The 25193-nt window shown below is 53.9% G+C and overlaps 1 protein-coding gene across 33 annotated transcripts in view; it reads left to right on the forward strand.

Annotated features, from left to right (window-relative positions):
• The first annotated feature begins 11625 nt into the window (after positions 1–11625).
• DAGLA (diacylglycerol lipase alpha) overlaps positions 11626–25193 on the forward strand; it is a 57153-nt gene continuing 43585 nt past the window's right edge. For 5 of the 33 annotated variants that reach the window (XR_006939396.1, XM_046942154.1, XM_046942153.1 and 2 more), the window contains exons 1-5: positions 11626–11766; positions 12201–12291; positions 16101–17854; positions 18304–18497; positions 18742–24344. The gene's annotated coding sequence lies outside the window, so the exon portion shown is untranslated. Of the gene's footprint in view, positions 11767–11864; positions 12530–16100; positions 17855–18303; positions 18584–18741; positions 24345–25193 lie in introns of those variants that run through there. The other 28 variants (XM_046942170.1, XM_046942171.1, XM_040701472.2 and 25 more) reach the window with 22 other exon arrangements.

A 25193-nucleotide genomic window follows, 5' to 3' on the forward strand; every position in this document is an offset into this window, starting at 1 on the left:
CATATCTCTGGACAGCCCAAACCCCTTGGCATCCCCAGTCTCCGCACAACCCAAATTCATGGGTGTCTGAAACCTCCGGACAATTGGACCTCTGCTATCCTGAATCCCTGGGTATCCCCATCCCCCAGGCATCACAGAGCCCTGGACAATCAGAGCTCTCCTACCTCGGGCATCTTAAACTTCTGTTTATTCCAAACCCATAGACAGTCAGAGCTCTGCCACCCTGAATCCCTGGGCACCTCAAAGCCCTGGTCACCCCAAATCCCCAGACAACCAGTGCTATACCATCCCCTATCTCTGGGCAGCCCAAACTCCTGATCATCTCAAACCTCTGGACCGCCAGAGCTCCTCCAGCCCAAATCCCCGAGCATCCCAAACCCCTGGACAGCCAGAGAGCTCTGCCACCCTGAATCCTCGGGCACTGCAACCCACTTGGCCAACCAGAGCTCTGCCACCGAAATCCTTGGCTATCCCAACCCCTTGGCCGTTCCAAACCCATGGACAATCAGAGCTCTGCCACACTGCCCCAGAACTCTGCCAGCGTCCATAGGTTCTGTGCCCAGAACCCCCGGGCACCCCAAACCCCATCCACCCCAACCCCTAGCCATCCTGACCCTGCCACCCCCACCACGTTCCCAATGGTCTTACTGCTGGCAGCATGGGGATACTGCAGCCTCAGCCTGCCCACCATCAGACCTACCTGGCCAAGGCTCCTCCACCCCAACCCCGCATTTCTGGGGGAGGTGCAGGCGTGGGGCTTTCACCACCTAATTGCAGTTTTCAGTTCCCAGCCACTTCAGCTCTAGCACAGCTCAGATGAGGGTTGTTCTACGCCTTTCTTCTTGCCTCCTCTTTTGTTTTGTTGATGGAGAGAAAATGGGTATTTCTTCCTCTCCCTCCCTGTTGAAGGAAAGGAAAAAAAAAAAAGAGAACTTTTTCTTTTCTTTTCCATTGCTCAAAGCCTTTTGTACAAATTAATCTTTGGGCGGAGGCCAAGCCTGCGAAAATTCCATGTGAAACGATGAAATTCTCTGAGCCTAACAGGAGTAATTACAGGGGGTTAGGAAGCAAACTATTTTGCAACTTTAACAAGAGCAGGCTGTGACCTGGCACTTGTTACAGCTAATAAAAATGGTAATGAACCGCAGCGAGGAGGCAGCTCTCCATCTCCTACCTTCCTTCTCCGGGCACTTCGGCCCGCTGCAGGTCCCCGGGGGTGATGAGGATGGGGGACCCCAAAAGCTGCCAGCCAGGTGGAGGTTTCTGAGCACCAGTGCAGTTTGCCATAGGCATGGTGATGCTGTTTGCTTTGTGTGATGGGGACTGGCCCTTTGGGGTGCCGTGCCGTGCTGTGCCACGCCACGCCAGTGCAAAGAGGCAGCGTGTCTGTGGGTGCCAGTCTTGGGCACCCAACGTATGTTGGCACTCCAGGAAGGCACAGAGGGGATTTCAGAGTGAAATCTGTCGGGTGAGCTGGGAGACCCTTGGCACGGTGCGTGCCAAATGCAAACCCGCTGTCAAAGAGGTTCCCCAGTGCAGGTGCTGGGGGCTTTAGGATGTGACCCTCCTGCCCAGTGCGTCCCTTGGGCATCCTCAATCCCTGCCTGCTCCTGGCCGGCCTCGCCCTGTGCATCCTCAGCATGAGACCCTCCTTGGGGACGATGCTGGGTGCCGTGGGAGCGGTGCTGTGCACCGTGGTGCTCTGCCATGCTGTGCTGACGTGGGGACCTCGTGTAGCAGCTGCCACCAACTGGGAAAGGCAGCAGGTGGGGGCTGAAGGTCACGCTTCAGACTTTGCCCATGCCTGGCAGCTGGTGGCTGGCGAGACAGCACTGAGACTCCGCTACTCCGCAGCAGGCATGGGATGAAGGGCACCCCAGGAGCCCCAAGGTGTATTTTGGCAAGCGGTGCCTCGTGGATCCCACGTCCACCTTGGTCCTTCTGACAGCACCGAGCCACAAGCGGGTGTTCCCCCCTCCTTCCCCCAGCGCTGACTCCATGCCGTGCCACGCTGCCGGGCGGTGCCCTCCCTTGTTTGATTTGCCGTGAAATAAAGGGATGGATGATTGCTCCAGCGCCTGGCCTGATGCATCTCCGACGCCTGGGCAGGGGGCCCAGGGCAGGGCAGCAGTCGCTAGAGGACAGCTTTTGTGGTTCAGGAGTCAGGTTGCCATCAATTAGGTAGTGCTCGCTCCACCCTGACTCAGCAGGTCCACGGGAGCTGGGCGCCACGAGTACGTCCCGGGCACCAGTGACCATGGGAGCACCCGCGGGTGGGATGGCGCGCCCTTGGGATGCGACCATGGGGCTGGAAACGGGGTCCCCTGGTAAAGGCTTTGGGGGTGATGCTGGCCCTGGAGTGCTGGGTACGGCTGCCCGTGCTGCTCTGCCCTCCCAGCTAAAGCACTCCGTGTTCTGCACTTGTGCCATTAGTAGCAGGCGCACCATAATGAGTGCTGCCCTCTATTAGGTATGCCCTTAGTCCCATCAGGAGATCCCACAGCACACTGCAGGGTGGGCAGACGGCAGCCAGGCTGTGCCATTAGCAATGGATCCCGCTCACCACCGCTGGTGTTTCACCAGGCAGCAGGCACAAACTGGGCGTGGGGCACCAGGCGGTGGGCACAAGTCTGGGTTCCTTGGCACCTCCAGTGTTGGGGTGGAGGCAGGAGCCTGGCCCAACTGTGGGGGGAAGGGGGGCGGGGGTGCAGCCAGGCATTGGGAATGTGAGGAAGGGGTTTGGACGTCTCATCCCGGTAAGGAGCAGCGCCTGCAGGGAGCGCAGTGGGTAATGTGCTTAGCAGAAAGGTTCCTAATGGCCATGGTTATTAAGAACAGGTTGTGCCAAACCCCTCTAATAGCCTCCTTAAATGCAATCGCTGATGGAGGAGATAAGAGAGCAGAGGGCAGAGCGGCGCTATGCCTTTCAAGCGGTACCGAGGCACATTCATTAAGGAACTGGACCCTACCCAGGCAGATGGAGATGATGTTGTTGGTGCACCCATGCAGCCCAACCCTGCAGGGCTGTGGCATCTGAGGACATGTGGCAGTGGCACTTGGGGCAGAGCCCCTTGGTCCCACAGCCTCACTGGGGGCAGATGCATTCTATGCTACCTGCAGGGAACGGGAAAACCCAGGCAGCTCTGAGCCCTGGGGCATCCTATGGGGACAGCAGCAGTGTGCAATTTGGGGCAGCACGAGGATTTGCCATTCCTGCTCCACCGATGGGCTCCCCATGCCAGCACGGGGAGGCACTTCAGGATGGGGCAGTGCTAGTACTTAACTGGGCTCTCCTATGCCATACCCTTGTTGGAGGCAGCGTGTCCCCAATGGGAAGAGCAGAATGACCCCTCTGGCTTGGGGACAAAGCAGGGTTCTGCCCTTTGGGATCTTGGGGTCAGACTGTTCTACTCACTGGGGAGAAAGTCACCAGGATAGGCAGAGGATGAGGTGGGATGTGGGGTGAGATGGGCTATGGGCTATGGCGTGGGACTGGGATGGGATGGAAGGGGAGGAAATGCAATGGGAGGGGATCGAGCAGGATGAGATGGGACATGGTGGGATGGGAGAAGGTTTAGATGGGATGGGGATGGATGGGGATGAGTGGAGATGGCATAGGGGTGGGATGGAGATGGGATGGGATGGGGATGGGCAAGGGCATGGGCATGGGATGGGGATTGGATGGGGAGGGGGTAGGTTGGGATGGGATGGGATGGGATGGAGTGGGTTGGGATGGTGAACGTGTCCTCTGAGGAGTATCCAAGCAAAGTGCCTCTGGCCCTATTTGTAATATATTTGGGTTCGAAGTGTGGGTGAGCCCATGCTCCTTTTCAGCCAGCAGAAACACACCCCAAGGCAGGCAATTCCTGCAGGAGGTGCAGAGGGAGGAGTGGGGCGGGGCTCAGCCAAACTAAGTGAAGTGTGGAACTGGTGAGGTCCCAGTGGGCAGGAGGGGCCAGGGGCTTGGTGCAGACCCAGAGCTGGAAAGTGGCCTGGAGCTGCGGCACGGGAAGCATAGCCAGAGGCTTCACTCCCTGCTTCTTCATCCTCACCCTCTCTGCACATCCCAGGGCTGTCGTGGGCCCCATCCCAACCCGGGGAGCTTCTCCCTTTGTGAGTCAACTGCAGCTGCTTTCCCTGACGGAATCCCCCTCCGCGGCTGAGTGTCACCCGCTGACGCAAATCCTCCCACCCCCAACGCCAGCTCCAGATTTAGAAGGATTTTGGGGAAGGTGGCAGGAGGAACCAGTCACCCCCAGCCCCGGTGCAGAGGAGACAGGCATGCAAAGCCTCACGTGTGGAGTGCTGTGGGGGCGAGGGGGGGAGGGGAACCTCCAGCTGTGGGGCAGCTATGGGGCAGTCCTGCCCATGAGTGGGGACCCCCCCACCAGACCTTCTGGGAGGGCAGGGCTGGAGATCAGTGTGAAGGAATGGGGCAAATCGGGAGTACCATCAGCACCGGGAGCCCTACGAGCACCAGGATGCTGTTAGGAGCGCCGTGATGAACCAGGAATTTTGGGAACCTTGGGATGCTCCGGGAGCACTTGGGAATCCTGGGAGCACTCCAGGAGAACCAGGAGCTCTGGGCTGTGTTGGGAACAGCAGGAATATAATGAACTCCGGGAGCACGGGGGTGTGGCAGGAGCACAAAGAAACCCAGGAGCAGCAAAATGCACTGGGAGTACTGGGAGAAGCGGGAACGCTGGGAATCTCGGGAACCCTGGGAACATCAGCATGCTGCAAGAGCTCTGCGAGCCCTGGGAGCACCAGAAGCACCGGGCTGTGCTGGGAGAAGTGGGAGCGCTGGAAACACCGTGAGGCACAGGAGCAGATGGATGTGCCAGGAGCATGAGGGAACTGGGGAGCACGAGGCGTGCAGGGGTGCTCCAGCAGCACCAGGATGCCCTGGGTACGCAGGGATGCTCCGAGGAGCATCGCCGGCACTGGGATAAGCCTGGGGGCGGGGGGGGGCGGCGCGGTCTGAAAGCTCCTCCTGGCGGCTCCCGCTGAGAACTACCGGACACCAACACCCTGCGTGGCCGGGAGGGGGGAATCGGGACTCCCAGACCCCTGGAGAGGACCAGAGGACCCCCTTTCCCATGCGGCGCAGTGAGAATGCCCGGGTGGATGCGGGTGTCCCCGTCCCATCGGGCTGCTGCTGCTCCATGGGAGGCTGGGGGCAGAGATGCGGTGGTATCCAAGGAGAACCCACTGTGCCCACTCCGGGAATCCCTCTTTGCCAGTGGGCGCCGCTGGCAGCGAAGGAGGAGGAGGGATGGGGCTGCTCGCTGCGCCCAGCGGTTGGATGCTGGGTGGGAAGGGGCGGCTGTTGGCATGCAGGCAGAGCTGTCCCTGCTATGCCGTAGCCTCCAGCTATAGATATGCAAGGAAAAATCAATACCTTGCTGTGCGGGAAGGCGGTGGTGAGCCGCTTTTAATAGCAATCTGTCCCATTTGCAGCCTTTCTCAGCCCTGACCCAGAGAGACCGACCTCTGTCTAAATGAGCTGCCTCATCCCAGGGGGAAGCGGGCTTTAAAAAGCAGCAGCCAAAGACGAGGAGGTGAGGCTGTGGTGGTGCTGGAATATTCCACCGCATCCTGTGCCATCCCAGCCCACGTTCTTTGCACCGAGGTCCCCGTTGTCCCTGGGATCACGGGTGGGAGAGGGGCAGCAGCAGGGCAGCGAGCAGCAGCAGCTCCAGAGGGTAAAAGGAGTTCCCTGTGGGGATGGAGAGAGCCGGCCCCTCTCCCCTGGTATTATAGAGGTGCTGAGGCAGGGGAGCGGGCACGGTGGCGTATCTAGGTCAGCAGTGCGAGAGGCTAAATGAGCTTCCTCGCTCTCTGCCGCTGCCTCCGCAGCACACCTACACGAGGATGTGGAAATTGGATGAGGCGGGGACCTCTGGGGGGCAGAGAAAGGCAGGGGGTGGGATTGCAAGGAGGAAAACATGGGGGCTGGCGCTGGGAAGTGGGATGCATGGCAGCATCCAGGAGGGACAGATGGATGGGTGGATGGATGGACAGATGGATGGATGGACGGATGGATGGATGGATGGATGGACGGATGGATGGATGGAGATGTGGTGCATCAGCCTCGCTGCTGGAGAGGATGAGTGCTGGGTGAGGTTGCCCTTGCCCCCTCCCTAGCCTGCTCCCCTGGCCTGCACGGGGCACAGCCCTTCTTGTGGTATAACCTTGTGCTGGTGGCATGAGCTGCCCTGATGCTGGCAGATGCTGGGGCTGGCAGTGCCCACGTTGTGCTCTGTGAGCAGCAGTAGGATGCTGGCTGACCCGCTGGCAGCAGCTGTCTGGCACTGTGCGGCCATGGGTGTGTAATTGGTGTCACCGCGAGCAGCTGAGGCCAGGGCTTTTAGGATGTGAGTAATTACACCAGCCTAATGTTGAAAAGCAGGCTCTTAACCTCTCACCAGGCTCATTTGCAGGACAGCCCTGTCACAGCTGGACTCACTGTGCCCAGTGCCAGGCAGCTGTCAGCCTTGGTGCCGCAGTGCTTGCTTGTCCCCAGCCCCGAGGCCACCAGCGATGGACAGAGCACGTCTGTCCCAGCTGAGGGGCTTCCCTTGCCATGGCAGTGCCCTGTGTGGGAGGGGAGGTGCCGGAGGATGTGGGCACAGGGAAAAGATAGCTTGGGACACCTTCATTTTCTTCCCTATCATCTTTGGTATTGTGGTAATGGAGCGGGGGGAGAGAACTTAGGAAAAAAATACTTGAGCCTTTCTGCAAGCCCAGCCAGCTGTGCTGGAGCTCCCACAGGGTCTTCTGCAAGACTTATTCCCTTGCTGTTAAGGCAGCTCTGTGTCAGCCTCCCAGTTCGTGCTGCCTGCTGCACGCCTGAGCTGATGGCACATGGCACAGTGGGGGCTGTGCCCACTGCGCCCCCCTTGCTGCAAGGGGACATGATGTGCCTGTGGCTTCTCCACCCCAGCAGGGCCACCAGGAGGGGACAAACTGGAGCACGGGCTGCCCGTGGCACGTGAGCAGTGTGAGATAATACATCTCCTTGGCTTGCCAAAGAGTTTGTTTGTTTGTGTGGGTTTATCTCAACAGCAGCAGCGGCAGTTTGGCACGCAGTACGGGAGCTGCTGACATGTGCAGCTACTCTGAGCGTGGCTCGGTGGTGGGGCTGCCTACACAGGCAACACAGCGGGGTGAGCTGGTGCCCATCCCCACCATCCTCCTCCTCCCTGGAGACCCGCGGCTGTCTCACACCAGATGCGGAGCAACGATGGCATGTTCTGCATCCTTCTGAGCTCAGCTGCCCTCTCGGTTCTGCCTCCAGCTGCTGGGACTGTCCCCAGCTGCCTGGTTGGTGCCCCTTTTGGGTACCTGCTTGCTGAGCTTTGCAGCTCCTCCAGGACCTTTGGGGTGGCTCCCCTTCGGTTCAGGCCCTTCAGCCCCACAGCTCTGCCTGCAGCACCTCTCCTCCCCAATCCCCAGGCACGCAGAGCTGTGCTCAGCCCCACAGCACCGCATGGCTCAGCCTGAGCTCCGCCGCCTGTGCTGCCAAAGCCTTTTTTTTCTGCTCCTCAGCTCTTCCCTTCAGAGACTTGTTTATGGCCGTCAGGAGCTGACAGGCTCCTGGCACCTCTCCCACCCCAGCAGATGACACTGCAGCAAAGCCTCCCGCCCTCGCCCCACTCCTCCTCGCCCCGCTGCTGCAGTTCGGGGACCTGTTGGGATGGCTGCCTCTGCAGGGAGATGGGCTGGGAGGCTTCGAGAGCCAGAAAAGACCTGGCACCGGCACGGCAGCAGCGAGAAGCCAAAAGGCTCAGATGGTTTTAAATGTCAACGAGAGGTGCGAATGCATCTCGGAGACAGCACGGCCAGGAGCAATGGTGTTTTGCAGACGGCCCCTTTCCCAGAGCCAGCACTGCCTCTCGGGGCCGTGACTTTGCCCTGCCCTGTGGCACGGTGGTGACAGGCATGTCGGGGGGCTGTGCCGTGTCCCTGCCCTCGGTGTGATGCTGGGCTGCCGGGGCCAGAGATCCTGATGAGCTGACGCGTGTCTCCCGTGGCTCATCTGACCTTTCCCATTAATAACCGATCTGCGCTGGCACTCGGAGGTGGAGGAAGGCAGTAGCTATCCTCTTGCTGCTGCATATTTGCTTGCTCTCCTCTGCCACCCCCCCTCAAAAGAGTTTGAAGTCTCCAGGAGTCAGCGAGTTCCCATGCCAGCCATCTGTCCCATTTCCCTCAGTAACCATTTGTCCTTTTCTCCTTCAGTGGGTACCCAAAGCAGATCCTGACCACCAGCCCCCCTCTCAGTTCCCTTCGCTCTCCAGATCATCCCTGATTTGTCACTGCCCTCACCTCGAAGCGCGATGCCCCACGCAGGGGACGTACCCTGCTCACGTAGCTCCATTTGCTCACATTCTGGGAGCATTCAGGGAGACCAAACCCTAATTTTTAGGGATGTGGCTTCGGAGAAGCAGAGCTGGAGCTGCGTTGTGTTAATCTGATGGCTGCTGCTTTGGCTAATGATGTGTATACTGAGCTGGTGACTTGCAGAACAAAACTGCAGCAGTGGAGGTGCGTGGGCACAGCTGGGGCTCAGGCTGCTCGCAGCTCCCCGTCTCTCAGCACTCACACACCCAGCACCTCCACACTGCTTCCACACCTCCTCACCCTCCCGCTTCTCGTGCTGCATTTTCCTCCCAGGGGGACCAGGCAGAGGAATGTGGCACCCCAGAGGTGCTGCACATCCGCCCAGCAGCCCTGCTGCTTACCCAGGCTGCTTGGGGCTCGTTGGCTCTTCCAGCTGCACCATGCCCCCAGAGCCACCCAAGGAAGGAGCAGCTGGGGTGCTGCTGCTCTTCTGCCATCAGAAATGGGTTCTGGGCAGTGAGGGCAGTTCCTGGAAGCCCCTCCCCAAAGCCAAGGCCATCCGGGGCTTTGAGCACAGATCTGATATTGCTGCTGCTGGAAGTATGGAGCAATCTGTGCTGGAAGGAGTGGTGCTCTGCTACCCGTACTGCTGGAGCTGCCGTCTGCAAGGGAAAACTGGGAACCTCTCTGTGAGATAATTATTCTGGGACATCGGTCTCTGCAGCACCATTTGCGTCGCCCCGAGGCCCCCATTCCACCTGCATGCTGGGCTGCTCACAGTGCCTGGTGCAGCTGGGAGGAAGTGGCACGAGCTGGGAAGCACTCTCCAGGCAAGAGCAGAGATTCCCCCTCCATCTGAGCGGAGCTGGGCCGAAGCCAAGTGTGTTGGAAAGGTCTTAGAGGTCCTTGATTATGGAGGGGTGGCCTGGTGTGAAGAGTGGGAAAGGAGCCAGGAGAGAGGCAGAGAGGAATCCCTGATGTGAAACAACCTCTTGGCTCAGCGCAGCCACCCAAGCCCCGCTAATGACCACCTCCAGAACCAGCGCGGGTTCCCAAGCTAGCAGAGATGAGAGTGCATATGGCCTAATGGAATTACCCCGGTGCCCTGGCTCCATCTGCTGATTTGAATTGCATCTGACTGATGTCCAGATGAGGCAACAGAGGAGCAGCGGCGTCCTCCACACAGCACCTGCACCCTCTGCGCAGTGCCCACATCCCTCAGCGGTGCCCGTGGTCCCTCCTGGAGAGCCTGGGAGGCTGTGGGGCTGCTGGCTGAGCACGCAGCAGGCTCAGTGCTCCCTTACCACTGCTTCTCTCCAGCACTGATAGGCACAACACAGCTGAACTGCAGACTTTTCTCTCCTGCTGCTCTGATTGCCGTTGCAGGAGGCTTGCAAGCCACCAGCAGCTTCTTCTTGGTAAGCCCATGGGCTACCTTCCCACGTTTTGTGTCTTGGCTGGTGTTCCTTTGCAGAGCCCTGGGAAGAGTCCAGCTCGCTGCCTGGGGGGCGAGTCCATCCCACGCCCCTAAAGCTCCCGTTACAAATTCTGATTCATTTCTGGGCTGGAGCTACCTTTCCGAGCGAGGCTTTAACGAGGAGGATGGAGCCGAGGGCATTTGAGAGTTGAGCAGCGAGGAGGAACAAAAGCAGGGCAGAAAAAAACCCGTGCTGAGATTGAGGGCTCCTCCAGGAGGAGGGGGGCTAAGGGACCACCATCCACCAGCACCGCTTTCCCCACCCAAAGCTCCCAGGGGGGAGAGCCCACCAAAAGCTGGTGGCCTGGAGAAGGCCCTGAGCATCGCAGGGCCAGCCTCAGCAGTGAGGAAAACACCACTTAAACGTTATTTAATGTTCCTCTTCAGTGGAGATGGCTATTTACCAGTGAGAAATTTTGGGGCTGAAGAGTCACAGCTTGGGTAATGCTGGATAATGTCCTTGGGAGGGGGAAGCGCTGGCAGGATTTATAGCAAGTCTTTGAGGCTTGGCTTCCATAGTTAGATCTGGCACAGATTTAGAAAAGCAGCTGGAGGATGAGTTTGTGCTTGGAATCATTAGCAGTAAAGGGTTGTGCTGAATTGCTGAGCGCAACCTGGGGGAGAAACTGCTTCAAGGCTTTTTTGTCAAGGCCAGTGCAACAACCGAGAGCACACGTGTGCCTGACAGATGCTCCTCACTGCGTGCAAAGGGATGCTGGTCTGCCCTACCTGATTTTGGGAGGCGTTTCAGCTCCGGAGCAGCCTGCAGCCCTCCAGTGTGACATGCGAGGAGCCTGGCTGTGTGCTTCCAGCACCTCCACAGCGCCTGTCCCCAGTGCCCCACCGGGTGGGAGCTCCCATTTCTGCCCCTCAGCATCTCTCCTGGGAGGTGGCGGCGGGGATTGCAGCTCCTTCTGTGTGCGTGGAGGCTGAGCAGCTTTCCAGGGAGCTCTGGGGGTGGATAGAGAAGGACCTGGTGCCCACAGCGAGCTCCAGCTCAAAGGGGCTGGTTTCGAAGCACTTTGGTGGCAGATGATGGAGCTGATGTGGTGGTGGTGGAGAGCCGGCAGGCCAGGGAAGGCGCGGACAGGCCCTTGATGCAATGGCAACGGTGGCCAGGAGATCCTATCGCTTCCATTTCCAAAATCCTGACCCTGTGGTGGTCTCTGGCACTGGCAGCAGTGCCGTGTTGCTCTGATTTGCAGGTCATTCTCAATGGAAATGCAGTCGGTTCCCCACAGTGAGACGCACAGCAGGCGAGGTGCTGGGGCACACCCCCCATCATACCACACTGGGGATGCCCTCCCCTTGGATGTGCCCAAGGCCAGGCCTACGTGGGGCCCCGACTGCTGGGTAGCGACCCTGCCCACAGCAGAGGGTTGGAACTGGATGGTCCCTAAGGCCCCTTCCAACCCCAACCATCCCATGGCTCTGTGAACACTGAGGTGAGGCTATGGCTCGCGGCCCGCCCTCTTTGCCTTCCCCTTTGAGTTTAGCCGTGCCCAGCAGATATGCGTGGATGGCTTTATCGTAATCCTCGTGGAGGAGTTCGGGGAGCTGACTGACTGCGGGAGATAAGCGCGAAGCCCAATGTGAGAGCAGCGCAACGGGACGCGCTGCGTTTGAGGGCGGTTAAAACCGACGGTCCCCTCAGCACCGCCCCCGGCCCAGGCGGGGCCGCTCCCCCGGCGCTGCAGGAAGGCCCCATCCCCGCCAGGGGGCGTCGCCGCCTCCTCTGCCTTCCCGCTCCCCTCGGCCGTTTCCATGGCGACCGCTGGCTGCGTAGCGGCCCTTACGAAGCTGACGCAGTGGGCGGCCCGGCACGGGCGGGGGCGGCCCATGCACGGGCGGAGGCGGTGTTAGAGAATCGGGGGGCCGCGAGGCCCCCGGCATGGAGGCGGCGGCGGCGGCCCTGGGCCTGCGGCGCTGGAGGCGGCGCGGAGGTGAGGGCGGGCGGCGGAGAGTAACGGGCCGGCGGGGGCGGCCCCGGCAGGGGCGGGCGGACAGCGGAGGGGCCTGCCTCACGGCAGGTGCCCCCCTGCGGCAGGTGCCGGCCTGGGAGGCCTCTAGCCCTCAGCCCTGAGGTGACCGGGCTTGGGGCTGAGGTCGGGGCTGCGGCTGAGGTCGGGGCTGCGGCTGCTCCCGGCTCCCCGCTCGCCGTGTCCCACCGGCTGTCGCCGCTGCCCTTTGGGGCTTCCAGCCCCGGAGGCCGCAGCGGGGACGCCGCTGCGATGTGGCCCTATGGGAGGAGCTGGTCCTTTCCCGCAGGCGGCTTCGGGGGCACCGCGCTGTCGCTGCCCGCCCGGAGGGAGGTGGGCTGAGGGCTGTGGGTGTGACACGCGGGCTCTGTCTCTCAGCCTTCGTCTCATCTCCACAGGGACCGGCGTCTGGAGAAGTTCCCCAGCACCACGAGCGCTCCTGTGCCATGCGTCTGCCACAGCGGGCGGCCAGCCCCGTCTGTAGTTAAGGTCAGAGATGTGCCTGCTTCTGAAGGGATGCGTCACCGAGATGTTATAGCCGGGGCGTTGCCGGGCTTCCAGAATCCGTGCTGTGAGCGTTGCGGGGATTGCCGCCTGCCTGCCTGCCTGCCCGTGTGCTTGGGACATGGGGAGCGTGGAGCCGGTGGTTGCTGGCTCTGCAGGTCCCGGTGCATGCGGCGTGGTGCTCAGAGCCGGTTCCGAGCGGGAAGGTAGAACGTACGCTGGTGTAAGTGTTGTGTGTTGGAAGCAGACAGTCTCTCTCCTTGGTGGTTTGTTGGAAGAAAAGGGTTCAGTCCGAAAGTGTAACCTCTGCCGAGGTGAGGTGACGGGATAAAAGCCTGTGTTACTTGGGGGTGCGTGGCTGCATCCGGCTGCCTGCTGCTTTCTGGTTGAGTGAGGAGAAGCTTCGGAGATCCTGCGGTCGGGCAAAGTGTTTTAAAAATAGCCCTGGTTGGGAGACAATGAAACTGTAGGAAGCGGCTTCTGCAAAGACAAAGTCTTTAATCTCTGGCTTTTATGACATCTGCTTCAGTGGAATGCGTGGGGAATTGTCTGCACCGTTCAGGAGGTTCGTGTGTGGCTGGGGAGGGATTGGTCACCGCTGGAAAGGCTTTAGAATAGAAAACGTTAGCTAGGTGAAGCTATTCGTGGTCCTAGGTGTTAGCTTTCCGTGTCGTAAAAATTGCATTGGGTTCCTAAAGCTGCTGATCAGATTACTGCTCAGCCTGGTGAATGTGCAGACGAGCAGCCCTGTGATGGCTAGCGGGCAGGATCCAGAAAGAAACACCACTGTAGGTGAGGGATGTAGCACAGAACTTCTGTAACCAAAATTCAGAGAGGGGCAGGATGGATATTCCCCTTTTGATCACCGTTTGGGGCTCGCCATCTCTGCTGTGTTTGTAGAACTTTACTCCCTTTGCAGTATGCTGCCAAAGTTCTGGGCTTGGTGTTGTGAACTACGTACTGCTGCACCAACCTCGGCAGCGCTGTCCTGTAAAATGAGGTTTGATCAGAGCTCCATTTTAGGGCACTGGATTAGGTCCTTTTGATCACTGCCTGCAGAACTGTTTTCATGAACTGGGAGGTCTATGTCTTCTGATAGCTTAGTCGTTGCTGGAAATGAGCAATGAAAAGGGCAAACTTCCCTTTGCTGCGTCTGCCCGTTCCTCTTTTTGAGCCCTAGGAAGGATCAGTTGTGCAACGCTGTGATCTGAGTGGTTAAAATTAAGAAACGTGCTGCTCAGGGGGGAAAAGTGAGAAGGTCAGAAGTATTCCTCCAGTGGGAATGGAGCTTGCATCCTTGAGATGCGAGCTTTAGTCCCAGGGTGTTGAAGATGCAGATGTTTTAATGGCTTTTCACAGTACCAAAGACAAAAATGGGCACAGGGGTATTTCAGGTGCAGCCTCATCCTAGAAGTGAATTAATCTTGAGATGGAGCCTCAAAACTAGGTCACTTTGGTTTCTGTGTTACAGTAGAATTGGATGAATTTGCAAACAGGATTCACATGCTCCTTCAAGCCTCCGTGACTTAGAAAACTCTCCAAAAACAATGCAAATATCAGTCTTTTTTGCTTTTGCAGATGCCTTTCAGGCAAGCTTGGAGGCCTGCAGGAACTGCAGGACTGCTAACGTTCGAGGGCATAAACCCCAGTATGTTTGGTAGGCTGCTTGGCTTTGGGTAGGGGATGGGGGGCTTTGAGTCACTTACAGCCTTGCCTGCAGTGTCATGATCTTTCTTACATTAAACCAGAGGGGATTCTGTTCTCCCTGCTGCTGGGGGAAGGATGCCTGGGGCTTTTTTCCTCGCACAGCAAAAAGTTTTTACAGCTACTCTGGAAACTCGTCGAAACTGCTCTGGTAGTTTCTGTGCTGGGGAATCTGCTTTTCGTCTGAGAAGCCTTCACTTTTCAACTTGCCACCCAGGTGGCAATTAGCAGTCCTTGCTTACAGCTGACGGTCAGATTCTGACAGTGATCCAGCAGATGGATAAGTACCTCCTGAGCTGGATTCAGCAGCAGTTTTGGAGGAGGTTGTGTTCAATAAGGCAGTCGTTGAGATGCTTGGAGCAGTGGAGTTGTTCTCATCTGCTTTTAGAGAGCTGTGGGGCTGGCTGACTCTTAGAAGGAAGACTTTGGGGTTTATGAAAGTGCCCTTTATCATAGAATCACAGAATGGCATGGGTTGAAAAGGACCACAATGCTCATCTCGTTTCAACCCCCCTGCTGTGTGCAGGGTCACCAACCCATATCCAGCCTGGCCTTGAATGCCTCCAGAGGTGGGGCATCCACAACCTCCTTGGGCAGCCTGTTCCAGTACATCACCACCCTCTTTATGATATCTGGACTCTGACATCGAGACTTGTGAGATATGTGGATAGCTTTGGGATGTTTATTCGTGCTGGAACAGGTTCTTCTTGAGTAAATCAAGCTTATAACTTGAAGCTTTGTGCAGGTATCTTCTCTATACTGCGCTGTACATACGTGATAATGTCATTCAAGTCCATGTCTGCTGAAACAAACATGCAGGATGGTGGTGGGAATGGCTATGATACTTCTGGTTAGAACTGCATCCCTTCAGCTTCAAGCTAACACTTGGTGACTTCCCTTTTTCTGAAGAGAAATCTGGGGGAAAAACCTTAAAAATTTGCCTGCAGCAGAATCTATTTCGCTGTGAGCCTTTGAGTGTGAAGAAATGGGAGTTAAGGAAAAAATGGGAAAGTTTGTCCACTGGAAACCTGAACACCTAAATCTCGTGTACTGGATCTCACTCTGCTCTCTGATAGTACAGCACGCGTCCTGTCTCCTCCGAGTGCAATTGCTCTACGTCTGATGCTGTAGTACAAGATGCTAAGCACTCTTCTCATCCTGCTGGCTTGTTTGAGTGCCTGAGTTTGTCATATGGTGCCTGGCATCTGGATCCAAATGCATTATGAAACTAACATACCCTTAACTGCTCTGCTGGAGAAGGCTGTTAACTGTTTGTTTGCAGAGCTATTGCAAGCTTTGAAGGAGCAACATGCAGTGAAGTAGAATGTCCTAGCATAAGACACACACGCAATTTGGGTTTAAATGCAGAACAGAATGCTGCTGTACCTTGTTGATGATTTTGAATGAAATTCTTACTGAGCATTTGGGGGGGGGGGGGATGTGCCCCCTATTTTCAACCATTTATTTCTTCATTTCTGTTCTTTTCCTTCCTCCTTGTTATCTTTTCTTCTTCCCCATCCAGTGAGAGGAGAGCAGGTCCCTTACCTCTTATGCCTGATACACTTGAAAAGATGACAGGCTAAAAGATTTAATGGAAAAAAAAAAAGGCAGATTACCTTCACCTTCCTTACAGCAAGAGTAGAAAATCTGCATTGCAAGCAGAGAGCGTGGGGAGTTTTGCTGTGTGCTTTTAACCCTCAAGCCTCCAGTTTGTCCACAGGGGTGGGAAGGCACTGACAGCCCCCTGCAGGAGTCTGTTTGCTGCCTTTACTGCTGGGATGCCTGACTTGGTGCAGTTTGCTGACGTGAGATGGGAAGGTTTGCTTGGAGCACCTAAACAGCGAGGCTGTTGTGTTACTGAGGAGCTTAGAACTACACTTGCAGAGCGAGAGACTTGCTGATGCTGAGTTTGTTGCTGTGAGATTCTCTTCCTCTTGGAGAGACACGGTGAGGTGATTTTATCCAGTGTCTATAGATGCTGGATGTAGATACAGGAGTAATTAACTAGTCTGTAGTACCATAAATATGTAGGTGCTCTAAGCCTTTGCTGTTTCTTTCTTGTTTAACTTCTGTTTGATTTATTGGCCTAGAGGGATGGTGCATAGCAGAGACCTGGGGTATCCTGAGCTCAGATGCAAGCAGACCGAATCCTGTACTGGATAATAGGAAGAAGTGGCAAAATTCAGTACCTTGTATGGTGTCCTTGCAGTAAGTACCATTAAAAAGGGGCAGGTTGCTATGGGTAAAAACTTGAAGCGTGTTTCTCCCCAGAAGGTTTTCTTATGTATGAAGTTGGAATTTACACAGCTCTGCACCTTCCATTTGGCACAGTTTCTGTAATATGCTTGCTGGTGTTTACAGCTGTAGATAAAGCCTCTATGTGTTTTTGGCATATAGATTCCAGCTCAGAAGCCTGAGCCTCTGGAGGCTTGCTTTTTCCCCATGTGATCTGCTAAATGATCTTGCAAAGCTCTGCTATTTTCTCTGGTGGGAAATTAACTATTTCGCTTCCCTTAACACAAGAGCAAGTCACATGCTTTTTTTTGTGAGTTTGCAGCATCTCAGTCAGCCTACGACTGTCCTAAATAAAGCAATTCCTATCTTCTGTTACCTCGCATACTGTATTACTGGATTGTATCAGAAATGTTCTTCATCCAAATTCAGCCCAGGCTGGATGTGGCTCTGGGCAGCCTGGTCTGGTGGTTGGCGACCCTGCACACAGCAGGGGGGTTGAAACTAGATGATCATTGTGGTCCTTTTCAACCCACCAGGCCATTCTGTGAGTTTATCTTGTAACTTCCCTTTATGCTTGGCACGTCTTTGGTGATATCCAAAATGGATATTCTTTCTTTGCTGAAACTCAGCTCAGATATCGCTCTTTGAAATTCGGAGCAGTCAATGAGCTCAGTGCCGCTCTCCATTGCTAACCGACTATGGAGCAGTAAGTGGACAGCTCTGCAGCAGGACTCAAAACAAGACCTCTTTTGGAAGTGCACCAGCTTGTCCTGAAGAATGTCTGTCTCAGCCCTTCAGGCACAGCTGCCCAGAGGAGTGCATGTGCCCCATCCCTGGAGCTGCCCAAGGCCAGGCTGGACGGTGCCCTGTGCAGCCTGAGCTGGTGGGAGGCAGCCAGCCTATGGGCAGGGGTTGGGGCTGGGGGGCTTTTAGGGTCCCTTCCACACTTCTGACTTCTTTATCACTCTGTGGAGAAGTTTTTCTAGCCCAGCAGTCTGTATGTTGTGTTGCAGACTCTTCCCTGCTGAGATGATCTGTCCTTCCTTTTAAAAGGTCCCGTGCGAGTGCATCACCTCCCTGCCAGATCGAACCTTTTACACTACAGTACCCCTCTTGTTACTGTGCTGTCTGATTCAGTTGTTTGTCACCATCTCCATGGCATCCAAGCGTCTGCTAGTGACAACCACTTCACTAAATGAGAGCATTCAGCTACGAACCTCAGTGTCTGTACTTAGAGGGATGGCGTGCCTGTGGTCCTTGGTCAGCGGAAATGAAAGCTCCCCTTTGCTCTGTGGAATGGTTTGCCAGCTTATTCCTCAAAAGAAAGCAAAGAAGCAGCAATTTGTGACTTCTGTTACGCTGTGGTGGATGCTCTTTCCTGAGCAGAGCGTATGGAGAGCAGTGACAGATATCTTTAATGAGAGATTCTCTATATGAATGCTACAAGATTGCTCTTCCACTCACCTTTGCCGTTTTCACTTATTTTCCAGTAGAGAAAGAGGCTACTTGCTCTTTCAGGCCTTCTGTCCGAGGTTAATATGAGGCTCAAACCACCTGGCACACGAACAATGAGGAGCATAGGGAGGGAGAGCTGCCTTTCCTGAGATGTGTAAGTTCTAAAATGGGAAAGAGTCCAGCTTTCCTCGAACCTTAGTGACATGAGTGGAGTGCAGGGCAGGATGCCCTCGCAGAGCTGTGCTGGTAGAACTCCACCCTGCAGGAAGCCCTGTCATTCTTCCATCAGAATCCCTTTCCCCTCTGAATTTCCTATTTCTCCCTGGTTCAGTGCTGTGCTTTTGGAAACGAGTCTTTTTCCCTCTTTGTTTTTGGGGACAGAAGAAAAAGGAAGACATGTTCTTTCCAGCTCTCTAAGAGCAAACCCTTCTGAATACCTCAGGGGCCACCATCAGTTTTAACTCAGTAGGAAACTGGGATATTCACAAATGCAGAGCTGCCCTGGGTGCCTACAAATTGTCTCTGGCTTAGAAGAGGCCGAGAGAAAGCTCTTAGCTGGCTGCATGTAGTTGATTAGTTAATTGTTTACCTTCCTTTTTATAGGTCTCCAGCTCTCTGCTGGTGGAGAAGGGGATTTGTCAATTCTCTGAGGCCTTGCTCTCGCTTTGGATGAAGGCGGACGAATTACTGCAGGCCGACCTGCAGAAAGTGCTTGTTCTCCTGCGAAAGGGTGGCTGAGAAAGTGTTGTGGGTGCATCTCAAGTGCCTCACAGAAGCCTGCTGCTCATACTGACAGAGTTGGTGAATTGGGAGTGTGTGGCGTCTGAGCTCTGCGCAAGCGCAGGGAGTGTCAGCTATGTTTAATTAGTGGCAGCCAAGGGAGGTGTGTGAGCTCGTTGAGAGGAGGGTGGGTGGGCAGGCTGAAAATCCTCTGTGAGGTGGGCAGCAGGTATTTGGAGAGAGGAGAGATGTGTAGGCACGCTTCTGCAGTTCTGTAACCGAGTGTGCAGGTTTGCTGGACGTGCATTTGTCTGTGTGCAGGCCCTGGGCGGCTGGACTTGCACTGAAGGAAAAAAACCGACACAAACCGTGCTCTTCGCAGTGTGAGAAACACTCATGTCCCTGGTTATCCTTGATTCCTCAACCATTTGCTGCTTGGAATGTCGTGAAAGCCTCCCGTTTGGAGCTCTGAGGTTGGTAATATCTTTATTCCTAGGGACGCACCACGTGTATGTTGTGATGAACTACTCTGACCGGGACCCAAGAGGATGGTATCACCTCAGCAGTAGTGTTCTTCCTTCTCCTGGGAGCAGTAAAGAGCAGAGAAATGGAGTGTGCTGCTGTGTGCCATTCATCTGACCCGGAGCCCGTCCGGCTTTTTGTTCTCCTGTACCCTTGTGTGCCTGTGGGTCTGCAAGTGGAGGAGCTTGGGGTGGTTGGGCGACGTTAAATGCAAGTTTTCAGACAGCAGGCATTTGCAGAGACAGAGATTAATGAACAAAGTGTTCAGCATCGAGAGCGAGAAGAGGAAATGAGGCTTTGTGGGACTTGAACTTCTGGCATGATGCTTAATGAAAGCCTGATAAGAAGTTGCTATTGCTCTGTATTTTGAGGCTGTGCTGCAGAAGCAGGGAGGTGAAACAGCAGATCTGTTCCGAGGCTGCTGCTCATGACTGGTCTCTCAGAAATAGTCCTTGTGTCAAGAGGGTAGATGGAAGTTCACTGTATCCTCTGAAATGAGAGTGTGCACGTTCAGATGAAGTAAGTTGTATGACACCTCCTGGGTGCACGGGTGCTTCTGTTAGCTGCCCGGGCTGAGGCAGGTTGCCTGGGTGAGCAGGGGAGAGGATGGAGTTGCTTAAGGGAACGTGGAAGTCTGCAGCACTGCGTATCTTGTTCTCTGAGCTCGTTATCCTTTAAGACGCTAATGATGTGCAATGGACAAGCCAACGGCCTTTATGTCTTGAGATGCCATTATGTTTATCCTCTGAAAACTTTTCCTTTTCCAGTTGCTTCTCTAGTTAACTCTTAATTTGTTATAGGCAGAAGAAGACTTGACATCCGTGTAATGGATGGGTTTTTAGTTGAACAGAAGATGGCAAAAGACGGAAGGCTCTTGTCTTGCTTCCCACCCACCTGTGTGTGCAAGGGATGAGACCTCACCTGTGTGATCTCAGCACTGGGTGGGAAGGCATGCTTTTTGTTAAGCTGAGTGGGGAGAAATGCTACTTGTTCCTTTTGCCTGCAGATTGATTGCATTTCGTGTAGCTGCTCTGTATATCACAATTGTGAAATGAAATCCTTTTGAGTGCAAATGCAGAAGAGGGTGTGGCTAAAGCAATCAGGAACCTTTTCACTTCAAATTATCTGATTTATGACATGAAAACTGCCATGTTAACATAGATTTGCTTTGCAAACCATTCGACTGGAAGTTACCTGGTGTTATGCCAGAACACTCCCTTTGGCGAGCATGAGAAAATACAGCTCTTCAGCTTCTGGTCTAAACCATGAGGGCTAAACAATCCTAAAGAAAGAGCAAGTTGAACTTTCAGTGCTTTCAACAGGCTTCGTTTGGCTAACACGCTTGATTTCCTTCCTCAAATATTAAACCTTTTGGGTGGGGAGTGTGAGCGAACCCCCTGTTCCTCTTCCTGGTGTGGGCTGCTTGGTCATGCCGACGTGTCTGTGCTCATAGCTTTTGCTTTGACGGGAGGAGCTGCAGATTGGTCTCCTGCTGCTGGAAGTGCCAGACTCCCACCGGGCAGTGCCGGAGGGCGGCGTGCTGGGACTCATGCTCATCACAGCCCATAGAACCAGGAGATCCTGCGTTCCTACAGCGTGCCCGCTGGCTTCCTTGTGCTTTAGGTGAAGGTAGTGATGGTTGCTTAGCTGCCTCGCACCCACCCGACTACCTCTCTACAGGAGTTTTCCTGAAGTGAGTGCTTGACAATGGAGTTTTTGTTTAAAATCTTAGGTTTTTGGAGAGGTAAAAGTGGCAGGTGCCAAATAATAGAGGAGGATAAGAGGAAGGTCTTTGACTCAGTGACCCTCCCCTTCTGGAGGGAGCAGGAGTGGAAGAGATGAGAAGTGTTATCTTTATCTCTTCTTCAAATATGCATAACGTTCCTGCTGCAGAGAAGCAAGGCTACCAAGACTTCATCTGATATTTCTGCTGCTGGGAGAGGAGATGAGGTTGGAAGCAGTTGTGGCTGTTAGGTTCCTATGGGAACAGATAGGAGGTGCAAGGGCCTGAGTTCTCAAATCTGAGGGGATCTGTCAAGAAAGGTGGGGAAAAGATTGCCTCTTTGGTTGGATTGGGAAACAAATATACTGCACCCTTCCCCTAACCATAGTTCTCTGCTGAACAGATGGGATTTTGTGCTGTGTCCTCAAGGCTGCCTCGCTGCTCGTGGCCACAGAGTTAATTACAAGGTGGACAACGAGATGCACGAGCCTGCCCTGCTGCTGTTTGCTAAGTCAGCAGCTCAGTGCCTCTAGCACGCAGGGGGCAGCAGAAAGGCTGCATATTTCTGCTGGATGAGAACTCAGGCACCCCACGTAGGAGTGGTGCTTGGGAAGCAAGGTTGGCAACCTGGTCTGAACGAAAGTACTTCTGATTCAACTTCTACCTCCCCGTTTAAAGCAGAGCTGATGTTCAGGGCAGAGATGGCTGCTCCGTGTCCACTGCGCTGAGCTGCTGCCTGTTGTTAAAACCACAGGACTTTGCCTTGCTCCTGTCCTTTCTCATGCTGTTTTCCAGCTCAATTCAGTGCAAGGCATGCGCCTGCCTGGGGGCACTGCCTTCCTGGCTCCTGTTCAGCAGGGATGGCTCTTTTAGAGAGGGAATTTGGTGGCTTTTGCAGTTTGTCACGGTAGCTGAAGGCTCAGGGAAAGAAGGTGTTCGAATATTAAAACGGATCCTTTCATGTGAGTAAAACCCATCATTTTGCACTTGCAAAGTGCACTTTGATGTTGCTTTCACACATGCATAATTTTTGAGCTGCACATCCTGGTTCTTTGACCTGTAGCAAAGTCAACACAATTTGGCCCATGAGCAAAGGCAGTGGTGTGGCTCACACCTGGCTCTGAGCTGCAGGGGGGTGCAGGGGCGTTCACTCCTCTGTGCTCAATGGGAATGATATCATTTCCTTATAGTCCTTACGCTTTACGTTTTACCTGCACAATAAAATGCAATTTGAGTTATGTGTACAGAAAAGCTTTTGAGTAGTTCATGTAAAGGATAGCTCTGCTTTCTCTGCAACCTTATGCTAAGGGCACCTACTGAAGACTTGGAGCTATTTAAAGAACGTGACTTCAGCTTCCCCGTGGAGGGAGGAGAAACCCACCCTAAAAATACTGTTCTCGACTGCAACAATCAGCACCGAATCTCATCACATTGCCCTGAAGTTGACATGCCCTGAAGCTGGAGGCACTCGAAGGAAGATTGGGGGTGGCTGTGTGCTCATGGCACCTGGCCTGGGGTCTGGCTGAGATAGATGGCACAGGGGTCACTGCAGCCCTGCTGGCAGTGTGAGCAGAACATGATGCCTGGGTGCTCTGTTAAGGTGGCTGGCTGCTGCTGACTCAGTCATTGACTTCTTCCCTTCCCTCCTCCCTTTTGATGTTTTATTTCTGGATTCTTTGACTACTGTCCTGAGAACATTACTGTTTTCTAACTCTGTCCAACCAATGGTATCGGAAGGTGTATCCCATAACCTAACACATCTTAGAAACCACATCTTCTGCTTCTTTCCTATATAGAAATGCATACACTTTCCTTTTTCTTCTGTTCCCTCCTTGGGTAGTTAGGGGAAAGAATGGGAGTACAAGGGGCGAGGAAGGAGAGGGGAGAAGATGTGTAGCTGCCCGTGTTGCAAATTGAAGTCTGCTGGGGTCATTCTGGTGTCCTCGATGTACTTCTTTCCTTCTTCAGATTAACCTCACTCTGGTGGCTGGAACATCCTTATGGCTTCAGCAGTGCCAGGAGAGATCACTGAGCTGTCAGTGAATTATTTATGGCATCATTCTACCAGTAGTTTTGTTCCAGAGTGATCGTGGTGGCCTACTGGTGTGACTCTCTCAACTGAATGCTTTGAATGTTGTGCATCCTAAGATGTACGAAATAATTGGGTGTTCAAATGAATAGTGATGCTAATAAGTACAAACGAGTTGTTAATTCTCTCTCTTCCAACCATAAACTAATCGCTAACTGGTTCTGATGATGAGCTCCCCACGCAGTGAAGTTACTACAGTGTTGTGCACCTCAGTGCTACTACAAGTTTCAAAGGAGGAAAGGAGCGTGGAAAACCGAGCTGCCTCATAGCTCCCTGCAGCTGAGCAGAGAGAAGAGACTGAAGGGAAGCAAGCACGTCCTGCTGAGGTCACCACGATTTGGCAGTCCGATGCCAGGAGCCCAGGTATTTGACTGGGGAAAGGAACATGAAGAGCTGTGAGAAGATACCTGGCATCCAGCTGCAGTTGTCCTGTGATCTGTTGGTGAGTGCTGAGGAGATCCCCCGTTCAGAGTTTGTGATTACAGTCCTATTCTGGGAAAAGAATTGGAGCCATCTGACAAGATGATGATCTTCTGCAGTTGTTGTCCTCGTGTGCTGTCATACACACAGATCTCAGTTTGAGTCAAAGCTGCCGTGGTTTGCCAGTGCCGTGGGCTAGGCTTGGTGGTCTCTGAGGTCTGTGCAGAGTTTGAGTTGAGCAAAATGTTTCTGCAAGAACACAGGCATAACTCCTGTAATTACTGTGCAGAAAGTCTGGAAATGCTTTCCCACGTTGCTCAGAAAAGAACTTGGCTTGATTGTTTGCCTGCATCCAGAATTTAAGTGCCAGAAATTGAGGAACAAAGTAACACAGGATTGTGTGATGCAGATTTCAGACCTGGGCTAGGCTTTTGCCTGATACTTAGGTGCTTGATTATGTATTAATCACTTGGGTTAATTGCCATGTAATACCGTTCTGAGGCCTTTAAGCTCTCATCAAGGACGAGGATCTGAATCAAGTGCTGTAACTGGAAAAGGTGAACTAAAAGCTTTTTTTTTTCTTTTCCAAGCTTTGAAAATTCACTTTCAGCAAAGGTGAAAGTTGCCAAACCACAGGTCTTGTGCTTGTGTTCTATTCCGAGATGATTACAGCATTCCCACCAAGGCACTTACTTCTGAAGCCCGACTGAAAAGCTTGAAATGAGTGAACACTTCACGGTTAATTGTACTGTAGTTAAAGGAGAGGGAAAGAAAGTCCACACTTAGATAAATTCTGCAGAAGACATTGCCACAAAGGCACTAAATTTAATTACAGGGATAATGATACATTGCCTACAGCAGGAGAGGAAAAAGTACTTTCTTGTCTAATGGTCTAAATCTGTCTTTCTCTGCCTTGGCTCAGAGCCAATCACTTGTCCTGGAATATATCTGAATAAACAGCTTTTATTTTTTATTTTTTTCTTCTTCCTTATAATCCTGTTTGGGTTATAAATTCGAGTGTGAAGACTCATTTAGCATTTGGAAGTGTAGTCTGCCAGACTACAAGAAAGGGTCTCCTTGCAGAAATCAATTTGAGAATGCTTCCTTTTCCAGAGAGCTGTTAAAGTCATGGCCCTGCCCATTCTGTGGGGACGAGCCCCCTCTCTGCTGGTAAGTTCTGCAGGAAGACTGGGGATCACTTTCTGTCCTTTATCTTTCACGTTGATGGAGAAGTGAAGTTGCTGCTTTCCTTTGTTTTGCTAAAACCGCTGAGTTACTGATGTTGTGAGGATGACCTTGCTGATTTTCTTCAGGGAAGGTGACATTTTCCTCGTTGAATTGTGACCGGGACACCAGTGGCAGCTTTAGGATGAGCACGTTATTGAAAAAGAGCAGCACAACGGAGCCAACCATGGCCTTGGGAGGTGTTTTTTCAGGAGGCTCTGTAGCTGCGTGCCAGGCGAGCTGTGTGGCTGAGCTGTGCGGTCTGACATATCTCTTCGTGTTATTTGCTCACAGATAAGGTGGCCAATCTTGTTCCTTTCTCTTTTGCAGTTCACTGGCCCCAGACTGATGACATTTAGATGAAGCTTGTAACTAAATTCTATCTGCTTCTCTCTGGCAGGGAGAAGATAACCTAGCTTCTTTCCCAGTCCCTCTTTTGTGATCTCTGATCCCTTTCATCTTATTTCCAGGCTGCTCTATATTTTAGTAACCTTACTTTTGATTTATGTTCTGACTAGTGTCCTGCTGCTTTTATGTACCTCCTACAGTAGTCCAAAGTCTGCAGCATCAGGGTTGGTGCACTCCTGTGCATGGCTGGTCCGTGCTTCCTGTGCTGCATTCGCGTGGGGAAGAATTATTTCTGATTTCCTTTTGTACCTGCAGGTTGTTATTAGCCACAGTTGTAGTCCTTGTTGTGCAGTTCATGTCTGTACAACTGCTTGAAGCCAAGGAATGCTCTGTCAGAGTATTCCTGCTGCAGCTCCCCTCTCCTCACATCCTCAAATGAAGTAGCTC

Source organism: Gallus gallus, chromosome 5 (assembly GCF_016699485.2).
Source record: "Gallus gallus isolate bGalGal1 chromosome 5, bGalGal1.mat.broiler.GRCg7b, whole genome shotgun sequence".
Lineage (NCBI taxonomy): Eukaryota > Metazoa > Chordata > Aves > Galliformes > Phasianidae > Gallus > Gallus gallus.